Source organism: Dipodomys ordii, unplaced genomic scaffold, assembly GCF_000151885.1.
Source record: "Dipodomys ordii isolate 6190 unplaced genomic scaffold, Dord_2.0 Scaffold93, whole genome shotgun sequence".
Lineage (NCBI taxonomy): Eukaryota > Metazoa > Chordata > Mammalia > Rodentia > Heteromyidae > Dipodomys > Dipodomys ordii.
Genome location: NW_012267309.1, coordinates 3953430 through 3964350, shown reverse-complemented (window position 1 = coordinate 3964350; position 10921 = coordinate 3953430).

Genomic DNA, 10921 nt, shown 5'->3' with positions numbered 1-10921 from the left:
CTTTTTTCTTTTTGCTTATGTGGTGCTGAGGAATCGAACCCAGGGCCTCATGCATGCCAGGCAAGCACTCTACCACTGAGCCACCTTCCCAGCCCCCACCATATATACTTTTAAGCACATCACATACATTTAAAATTTTTATATTTTTTGTCAGTTGTGGGGCTTGAACTCAGGGCCTGGGAACTGTCCCTGAGCTCTTTTCCACAAGGCTAGTGCTCTACCACTTTGAGTCACAGCTCCACTTCCAGTTTTTTGGTGGTTAATTGGAGATATGAGTCTCACAAGGAAAGTTGGGGAGGGGAGGAGAGAGAAAGTGGGAAGAAACAAGGGAGGGAGTAACAATGAAGGAAATGTACTCATTATGTTGCTCATGTAACTGTAACCCCTCTGATATCACCCTTACAATAAAATAAAATTAAATTAAATTAAAAAAAAAGAGTCTCACAGACTTTCCTGCCTGGGCTGGCTTTGAACTGCAATCCTCAGATTTCAGCCTCCTGAGTAGCTAGTATTACAGGTATGATCCACCATTGCCATGCTAAATTTTGATTCTTATAATATTCCATTGAAGTAAATATTATTGTTTTATTTTTGCACATAAAGGAACAAACATAGTTAAATAACTTATTCACATTTGTAGAGTTAGAACATGGCAGAACTAGAACTCAAACCTATTTCCATCAGACTCTAGAGTATATTCTTTTTTATCATTCCTGATCTAGGAATGCCCCTATTACACCTACACTATTTTTCTCTTGAGATATGGTTATATAATCCTCAGTGTTTTTGTGTATATGTATGTGGAATATACTTTTGTAGATTTATTTATAAAATATATAATGGAGTTGGGAATGTGGCTTAGTGGTAGAGTGCTTGGCTAGCATGCATGAAGCCCTCAGTACCACATACACAGAAAAAGCCAGAAGTGGTGCTGTGGCTCAAGTGGTAGAGCCTTGAGCAAAAGAGCTCAGGGACAGTGTCCAGGCCCTGAGTTCAAGCCCCAGGACTAGCAAAAAAAAAGCGCCAAACAATATATAATGTCCAGATCTTGAGCTTATAATTTAAGGAGCTTGTACTTATACACACACCCAGGTAACCATCACCAGATAAAGATGAACTCTGGAATACTGAACTAAGCACTTTTCTGGCACTCTAGGATTCTATCCAAAGCATCTTTCCAATCATAGTAGATCTCTTCAACTCTGTAGCAGCTTATCTGTCCTCCCTCAAGTTTTTACTGTCTTTGAGCATCCAATAAATGGAGCCATACATTAAGAACTCTCTTGCAGGGCACTGGTGGCTCATGCCTGTAATCCTAGCTACTCAGGAGGTTGAGATCTGAAGATTGCGATTCAAAAGCAGTGCTGGCAGGAACGTCCATGAATCTCATCTCCAATAAACCACTAGAAAACTAGAAGTGGTGCTGCGGCTCAAGTGGTAGAGTGCTAGCCTTGAGCTAAAGAGCTCAGGGACAGTTCCCAGGACCAGAGTTTAAGCCCCATGACTGACATAAAACAAAGCAAAACAAAACAAACAAAAAAAAACTCTTTAAGACTTCTTTCATTTAATAATAAGATTTATTTATGTTGTAAGATGTTTATTTTGCTATGTATAAGGACTTCGTTTTAGTTTTTAGTGCTGGGGATTGAAGTCAGGGCCTTGGGCATGTAAGTCACTGAGCTATAGCCATAGGCATTTATAATAGCTTCTTTTTTTGGGGGGGGGTCTGGTCGTGGGGCCTGAACTCTGGACCTGGGTGCTGTCCCTCAGCTCTTCAGCTCAAGGCTAGCGCTCTACCACTTGAGCCACAGCGCCACTTCTGGCTTTTTTCTTTTTGCTTATGTGGTGCTGAGAAATCGAACCCAGGGCCTCGTGCATGCAAGGCAAGCGCTCTGCCACTGAGCAACCTTCCCAGCCCCCTATAGGAGGGGGGGCTTCTTAAAGCTGATGTTTCAGGGGCTGGGGAGGTGGCTCAGTGGTAGAGCGCTTGCCTTGTATGCATGATGCCCTGGGTTCGATTCCTCAGCACCACATAAGCAAAAAGAAAAAAAGCCGGAAGTGGTGCTGTGGCTCAAGTGGTAGAGCGCTAGCCTTGAGCTGAAGAGCTGAGGGACAGCTCCCAGGCCCAGGGTTGAGGCCCCACGACCGGACCCAAAAAAAAAAAAAAAAAGCTGACATTTCATTTTAACTTAAAAAATATAACTTTTTTTTTTTTTTTGTCGGTCATGGGACCTGAATTCTAGGCCTGGGCACTGTCCTTCATCTCTTCAGCTTAAGACTAGCGTTCTACCACTTGAGCCACAACACCACTTCTGGCTTTTTCTGCTTATGTGGTGTTGAGCAATTTAATCCAGGGTCTCATGCATGCAAGGCAAGCACAATACCACTGAGCCACCTTCCCAGCCCAAAATATAACATTTTTAATGTAAAAAAATTAATTTGTTTTTTTTTCTAGTGTTTTTTTTTTCAGGGTGGGGATGGGGGGTGTCAGTCTTAGGGCTTGACCTTGGAGCCTGGGCACTATCCTTGAGCTTTTCCTTGTAGAAAGCTAGCATTTTACCACTTCAGCTTTTTGATGATTGATTGGAGATAAGAGTCTCAGGGACCTTCCTTCCCTGGCTGGCTTCAAACCATGACTCTCATTTCTTAGGTTCTCAGATCACCTGAGTAGCTAGGATTATAGATGAGAACCACTGGTGCTCAGCTAGTAATACATGTTTAATGCAGAAAATTTGGAAAATAGGAAAAAGCACAGAAAGAAAAGTAAATGTGACTGGTAAATTCACTACCCAGAAATAATTGTTAAAACTTTTGATTATATATTACTAGTCTTTTTCTATGCACATACAATTACTACATTTGGATTATATAGACATTTCAGTTTTATAACCTGTTATTTTCCCTCTGCAGTTTATCATGTACATTTTTGATGTCATTAAATATGCAGTGCTTTAAATTATTTAAGGGTATTTTAAAATCACTTTTTATTTTAAAAAATATCCTTGTTTTTGGTGCTGGTAGTAAGGAAGTATGTAAAACATTCAGAAGACACAAAACTGAAAGGTTACAAAAGGGTATGCACTAAAGGCCCTGTCTCCTATCTCTACTTTAGGACCTTACAGCCCAAGGATCCAGTTTCCAGTGTGTCCTTCTGGAGTGATTCTATGCAAACATATGCAAGTATATGTACATGTTATTTTTCCCTTTGTTATACACAAATCTTAGCATTCTGCCCTATTTGTGTCTCTTGCTTCCTTTACTAAAAAGCAGAATTAGAGATTCTATATTGGTATATAAACGTGATTAAATGCTTGCCTTAGTCTTAAGTGAATGCAAATTACAGCTGCATTGAGATGCTTTTTTTAAAAAAAATACTGGATTCACAAAAATAAAATGACAATCTGTGTTATCAAAGGTAGTAGTCATACAATGCTGGGAGAGAGTAGACTTCTGTCATCTCTATGGGGAGAAGTTGGGTAATATCTATCAAAATTATCATTTACTCTTTGACCAACAATTATCCTTCCAGGAATTTGTTTTAGTATGTAATTTATTTAGTATGTAATATGAGATAGTATGCATACACAGGATGATTTACTGCTGCATTGTCTACAATAGTGTTATGAGGCAGCTGAACTGGAGAGAGTTTAACTGACCAGTAAAACCAATAGCAATCAAGCCTTTAATTGCTGATGTAATATAAACAAAGTACTAAGATAAAGTACATGCATTACAACATTTCCTTCTTCTCCATGAAGTAGTACCAAGTAGGATCAAAGATTTTGCCTTGTTTGGATCCAGGAGCTGGAGGAAGGAGAAGGGAAAAGGGCTAGAACTGGAAAAACATTGAATACTGAAATCAGAATGGAAAAAGGAAGTGTCTTCAAGCAGCCCTAACTCTACCTCATAATGAGGTCTCAGTATAAGTAGCTCCTCGTATAAAGAGGTCCCTAGAAGGAGTAGATGGGTGAGGGAAGGGAGTGAGTCATGAGTCCTTGACCAAGACTGTCTGAGACTAGAATGCATTGGCTAAGTACCAGGTCTGGAGGGCAGATTTTCCCATGCGTTGTGCCAGGTACAGCTTTTGAATTGCCTGTGGTCAGGCCTGAAAGATCACACACAGAGGTCTGGCCAGAAGTCAGACTCTTCATCAAGATTAGAAATAAATTTAGATGTTCTTTGGTGAGATACTGACTGTGTAAATTTAAAAGAAACCTATGAAACACATTACAGTATAGCAGTGAAACCTGATTTTCAGGGGCAGCATGATCAGGATCCTAGTTAGAAATAGATGATTTACTTAAAATGAATAATTCAAAAGAGATTTAAAAGATTTAAAGAATGATGCATGAGCCAGGGATAGCAACAAGGAAGCCTTTGCTATCACTAGGGCTGAATGAGTATGGGAGAGAATGATCAAAGAAGTTCCTGGAGAGATACGACTTTTTCTTTTCTTTCCTTTTCTTTTCCTTTTCTTAAATCTTTTTAAAAGATTTAAAGAATGATGCATGAGCCAGGGATAGCAACAAGGAAGCCTTTGCTATCACTAGGCCTGAATGAGTATGGGAGAGAATGATCAAAGAAGTTCCTGGAGAGATACGACTTTTTCTTTTCTTTTTCTTTTCTTTTCCTTTCCTTTCCTTTCCTTTCCTTTCCTTTTCTTTTCTTTTCTTTTTGCAATCCTGGGGCTTGAACTCAGAGCCTGGGCACTGTCCCTAAGTATCTTTTGCTCAAGGTTAGCTCTCTACCACTTGAGCCACAGTGCCACTTCTGGCTTTTTTCTTTTGTTTGTGTGGTACTGAGGAATCAAACCCAAGGCTTCATGTATGCTAGGCAAGCACTCTACCACTAAGCCACATTCTCAGCCCAGTGTTTGCCAGTTTAGTAGGTGAAAATAGAAATCTTGCTGCTTCAATTTATATTTATTTGCATACTAATTAAAAATAGAAAAATTTTCATGTGGCATTGTTACATTATACTCCATATTTTAGTATAAAATCCATGCTTTCACATGTTTCTGGTATACTTCAATGGATAGAGCCTCTCCAGGGAATAAATATGATATTTTGTTTCTTGCTATGGTTACTTGACTAGTATTGAAGGAGAGTTCTAACTCCTTAACTCATTTTCAAACAATGTTTTGTCCTACTTTAACACCATGTTCTTCTAGACATACTTAGTACTTCTAGTGTTTGAGGGTAAGAAAGTATGTACCTCCAGCTGAGGTACCTCACTATGTACCTCCAGCTGACTTTAAATTTGTGATCTTCTTGCCTCAACCTCCTGAGTATTGGGATTACGGTTTTGTTTTACTATGCTTGACTCTTCTTGAACTTATGATTATTCAATGGGATTTGCCTTTATTCTTGACTTTCTTCATAGCTTAAGTTTCAAATTTTTAGGTCTTTCAAGTAAGTTACTAGTCTCACTTTTTGTTGCTTCTGTGGTTGTTATCTCTTCTAATCTCTTTGCCCTTATGGATTATACCTTAAAACTTGGTATGTCTCTGTATTGTCATTTTCGTGATCTTATTGAAGGATATAAAGATAAAATTTTGTGCTCAACTTCCCATCTTATTTTATTTATTTTATGCTGGTCCTGCAGCTTGAACTCAGGGCTTGGGTACTGTCCCTGAGCTCATAGCACTCCACTTTGGCTTTTATGGTGCTTAATTGGACATAAGAGTTCCATGGACTTTTGAGTCCTGGCTGGCTTTGAACTGCAATTTTCAGATTTCAGCCTCCTGAGTAGCTAGGATTACAGGAATAAGCCATCACACCTGGCTTTCAGCCTTCCATCTTCTAACAGAAAGTCTTGAGTTAAAACTTTTATTGGGTCTCATTTGGTTGTTAAATATTACAGATGTCTAGTAGACCCAGATGGGATATAAAGAATAGTTATTTAGCAAACAGAGCCTTCAAATTGCTTTAGACCAGTGTGAGAAGGTGCCTGTTTCCTTTCTTACTATCAGGACCTGGTCCTTCTAGGTGCTTTCTACTTCCTTCGATTCTCCCCCTCATCTCATTACTTTCTGTAGTTTTGCTGTGAATGAAAATATGCCCTGAAATAATGGTGCAGTTAACTGTGTGACATTGAGTACACTTGCTACCTCAGCTCTGATCTGCACTCCTTGATTCCAAGAATATTGACTTAGCATTGATGCTTATCCATCCTATGGCCAAATTTTGTAAAATGCCCAGTAGATGCTGTGTTCCCAGCTGCTCCCACAGGATTGTTTCATACTTTGGTTTGGGCAAACTAACACCTTAAAAGAAAAAAAATCATCATCTGTTTGCAAAGATGGAGAGTATCATGATTAGATATGAAAATGCTTTTGGCACACCATATCACATAGTGACAATGTAGATCCCAACTAAAAGGAGCTGTTTAAATTATCTCACAAGGGTCAAATGCTGTATTGATCCTCAGCTTCCAATTAGCTTTCTAGTTCTTCACTCTTAAATATAGGAAGGCAATTATAGTCATTAATATCAGATTATAAAGAATATTAGTCATGAAATAAGGGGAAAAAAGCACCCAACACTATGGCAGCTGGGCACAAGTGGCTCATTCCTGTAACAAGAGCTATTTAGGAAACTAAGAAGTGGAGGATCAGGATCCAATGGCATCCCAGGTAGAAAAAGCTGCAAGCCTTCATCTTTAAAATAATCAGCAGCCAGTGGCTCATACCTGTAATCCTAGCTACTCAGGAGACTAAGATTTGAGAATTGTAGTTCAAAGCCAGCCCAGGCAGGAAAGTCTGTGAGACTCTTATCTCCAATAAACCAGAAAACCGGAAGTGGCACTGTGGCTCAACTGGTAAAGCACTAGCCTTGAACTGAAGAGTTGAAGGACAGCACCCAGGCTCAGAGTTCAAGTCCCATGACCAACAAAAAATCAGCAAAAATCAGGCTAGAGATGTGACTCAAGTGACAACTCCAGCCAAGCAAGTATGCTGAGTGTGAGCTCTGAGTTCAAACTCTAGTACTGCCACATCTCACAGAAAAGATAAGAACCTCCAAAACACCCAACTCCAACAACAACAAAAAGAAACCCTTATACTATAGCAGGAATATTTAAGAATTAAAAAACAGCTCTTAGAAACTATGACAAAAAATGGTAAGTTTAATAGAAGGATTAGGTAGTAAAGTTGAAGACACCTGTAAACATGGAGCAAAATATAAAGGAAGTAGAAATTAAGTGAGAAAAGATAATTAAAATGTCATTCTAACAGGTCTAACATCTAAATATAAGAAGTTCCAAAAAGGTGAACTGAGAAGATAGAGAAAAAGAATGTGCCAGTGAACTAATTCAAGAAAATTCACAGAATTACCAGAACAAAACTGAATTTCATAGTATATATCAATATGAAGTTTCAGACCATTGGAGACAAAAGAAGATTCTATAAATCCAGAGGGAAAAAAGAGGAAGGAGGAAGAGAGAGACTTTAAAGACAACAGGAATCAGAATGGTCTCAGGTTTATTTGAAAGTCATAATGAAATTCAACGGCAATGAAGCAATACTTTAAAATTATTTTTCCTTTGTAAAGAATTTACCATTTGTAACAACCATAACATGGACCCCTTTCCTGGCAACCAGTGGACTATTAGATGTCCCTAGAATTTGGGTCACCTCCCAGCAGCCTCTGCCCTATCTGGCCTGCAGTTTGCCCTTGTCTTCACCCATCATATCAAGACCTGAGAGAATGCCATTCAGCTGCCTACTTCTCTAAGTGGTGGATGTCAAATCTTTAGATAGGAATTATCTCAAATTCATCAATTGCATCGGTCTGGAAAAGAAAGGGATGAAGTGCTCATTGCCCAAGCCTGAAATCTCTTGGTGGTACTGGATGTTGGGTGTCAGCTGCATGATATATGCTCTGTGGGGGAGTTCTCTAGGGGGTAAAGCACCCCAGCCTCTCTTTGGGCAGGATCCACATTGTCTTTAAATTGTACTTCTTCAAAACCTTTCTGTTCCTCCCTAAATTCAATCTTCATGGGGCCTGAAAAATCTGAAGTGGTATCAGCAGCAGGGGTTTTGGTGTCTGCTGGCATCTTTCCCTGGCACTCCTGGTCTTCCCCTGCAAGCAGCAGCAGCAGTTCCTGCAGCTCCCTGTTCTTCTCCATCTTCTCCTGGGATAGCCAGTTGACTCATCTTTCTCCTGATACAGCTCATCCAGAACTTCCATCTATTCTTTACAGAAAACTATGGACTCTTCGATGGCACTGATGTGTTCTGATGGCTGGCTGCATTAATGTTGGAGGTCAACCACTTGACTCTGGTAGTCCACCTTGTTAGGCAGGTCATGGCTGAAGCAGACTTTCAGCTTCTTGGGTAGCTGTGTGTCTTGCTTCCTGTCCCCAGACATGCCATGATTCCAGCTCTTAGGGAAGAGGGCCTATTGTTCCAGCTTTGTCTGGCACTGGGCTGCCAGGTTGGCCAGGCATCTGCAGCAGGCCTGCTGTTCCTGCAGCTGCTTGCTGAGTTTTACCTTTTTTGATTCAGAAACTGATAGTGCTTTAAGGTAAAAATCCCTCATGGTTTGTGGGTTCTTTACAACCTCTGGGACAGTCATGGCAGGTGGAGTTGCCTCCTCACTCTTTTCTTTTTTTTTTTTTTGTTATTCATTCCTTCACCTTCCCTAGGGAAAGCCAGGAAGCTCAGCTGGGCCTACCATTGCTCCTTCTGTTGTCTAGTTACTTCTAGGCACTTCAGAGTGTCTTGTAACTTTTGAGGTACCATCTGGTCTCCCTTGGTCTGCACCTATGCTTGCTTCAGCTGCTCTAACAGTGGGGTGTACCTCAGTAGGTGCTGCTGCGGGGCTTCTTGCTCTGAGGTCAGCTGCAGTTTGGAGGCTATATGCTGATCACAGGTGGCTCTGAGCTCCTGCAGCTGGGCCAGGTACTGGTCATGCAGCTCCTGCAGATTCTGAGCCGCTTGGCTTTTTATCTCAGCCATCTCCTTCCATTCTTCTAACTTCTCTTGCTGCTGCAGCTTCTCTTTCAGATGTTTCTTTACCTGCTGCTCGGACTTCAGGATGGTGCCGAGCTTGTCTTTCTCACCACTCAGCCTGTGGAAAGCATCCTACAGCTGGACTAGCCGATCTTTTAGCTCTTGGTTTTGCATCAGTGTGCATCTCATGGTCTCATGTTCCTTTGCCATTGTCTTGAGGATCTTGTGCCAATCCTCAGCATGCTGATCCTATTCCTTGGCCTTCTTCTCCAGTATCAACAGCCACTCCTGCTGCTCCAGGTTCTGGAGACTGAGGCTCTGGTTTTCCTGCACCTGGATGTGAAGTTGTTCCTCCAGGTTCTGTAACTCCTTCTGCATCTGGTAGGCCTGGGCCTTCAGCTACTGCTCAGCCTGAGATGATCCTGCAGAAGCTCTGCCAGCTTCTTTCTCAGTTCCACCAGGTTGGTCTCTATGTCCAGCACCTGCCTCACCCCTTGCTCTCTCTCCTCTCTCAGGTAGTTCATCTGCTCAGAGTTGCTGGACCTTCTCCTTCCATGTGGACCTCCCTACCCTCAGGTCCTCCACAAAGTTGCCTCTCCCCAACTTTAATGTGGTCACTAGCCTTTTCAGGTTTCTAGGTGTCTTTTTGGCACGGCCTGCTCCACTAGTGCTTGTTGAAACTTGCAAATTCTGTTCTTCACGTTGATCTTCTGTGTCCAGAGCACTTCCAGCTTCTGCAGCTCACTGTTTACTTCCTCCAAGTCATCATAGCTTCTGGTCTTTTTCTGGAGCTGAAGTTTCACATTTTTCAGGTCTTCGATGAACTTTAGATTCTTCTTTTCAGTCTCATGCCATGTGGTGGTAACTGCAGACAACGTCATCTCTAGCTCTGTGACAGCTGCTGTGAAGCCTGCAGGTGGCTGGCGAGACCTCCATGTTCCATTTCTCTTTCATTGGCTACCTGTTGTATGTGGGCCAGGACAGGGTAAATTGCCTTCTTCTGAAACCAGCTTCTTCTGTATTGTTAGCTTGTGGATTTCCATCTCTGTTTTCAGTGCTTCTTGCACATGAGCTATCTTATTCTTTTTCTCCTGTTGATCCTACAGGTCTTTCTTTTTCCTGCTTCAGTTGTTCAATCTCACTGCAGAGCTGTTGGTTTCTTATTTTGCTAGAGTTCAGGGCAAGCACCAGGTGCTGGTAGCACTTCTCCAGATCCTCAGTGTTACTAGGAACTGTGACACTCTTGTCCCTGGCAGCTCTGTGTCCAAAGTCAGGGGATGCTCAGGGTCAACGTGATCTTTGGCTGTACTCCCAGTTGAATTACAGTCCCCAGTAGTGTCTGTTTTGAGGTTACTTCCCTTTTTAGTGTTATTCTTTTTCTTGAATTTTGCAGGTCTATCAGAAAAATTCTTCTGCTGGCATTCTTGCAGTAGTCTTTTTTTTTTTCCTGCAGCTACTTTTTTTTTTTTTGTCTTGTCTGTTCAGACATCCCAGCACTGAGACAGGAAAGATGGACAGGCCACATTTCCAGACTCTCTGAAATCACCTTATTCTCACAATCACTAATAACTATGTTTATTTCCTACTATATCTCCAAATTCACCTCGATTTTGTTACTCACTACTCAGCCATCTCTACCTTCCTCAACTGCTGGTAATGGTGTAAGCCAATAGAAGGAATACCAGTGTTACTAGGCAGTATGGGATGTGGGCATGGCCCCAATTATTGTACCCCACTGGTCAGAGACCAACATGAACTAATAAGGGGTGTGGTCAGAATCTTGAGATCCAGGCAGAACCGGTAGAGTCATGATGAGAGCTGCTTCTGCAGCCCCATCCCCATCTAACTCTGTCCAGTTTTGAGTAGGACCTTCTTTAGCTGGATAGGTGCACAGTTTTACATGTTCCTTTCCTGGCTTCCCTCACACAGCTGGGGCCGGCCACCAAAGTCTCTGGCCGTCTACACCCC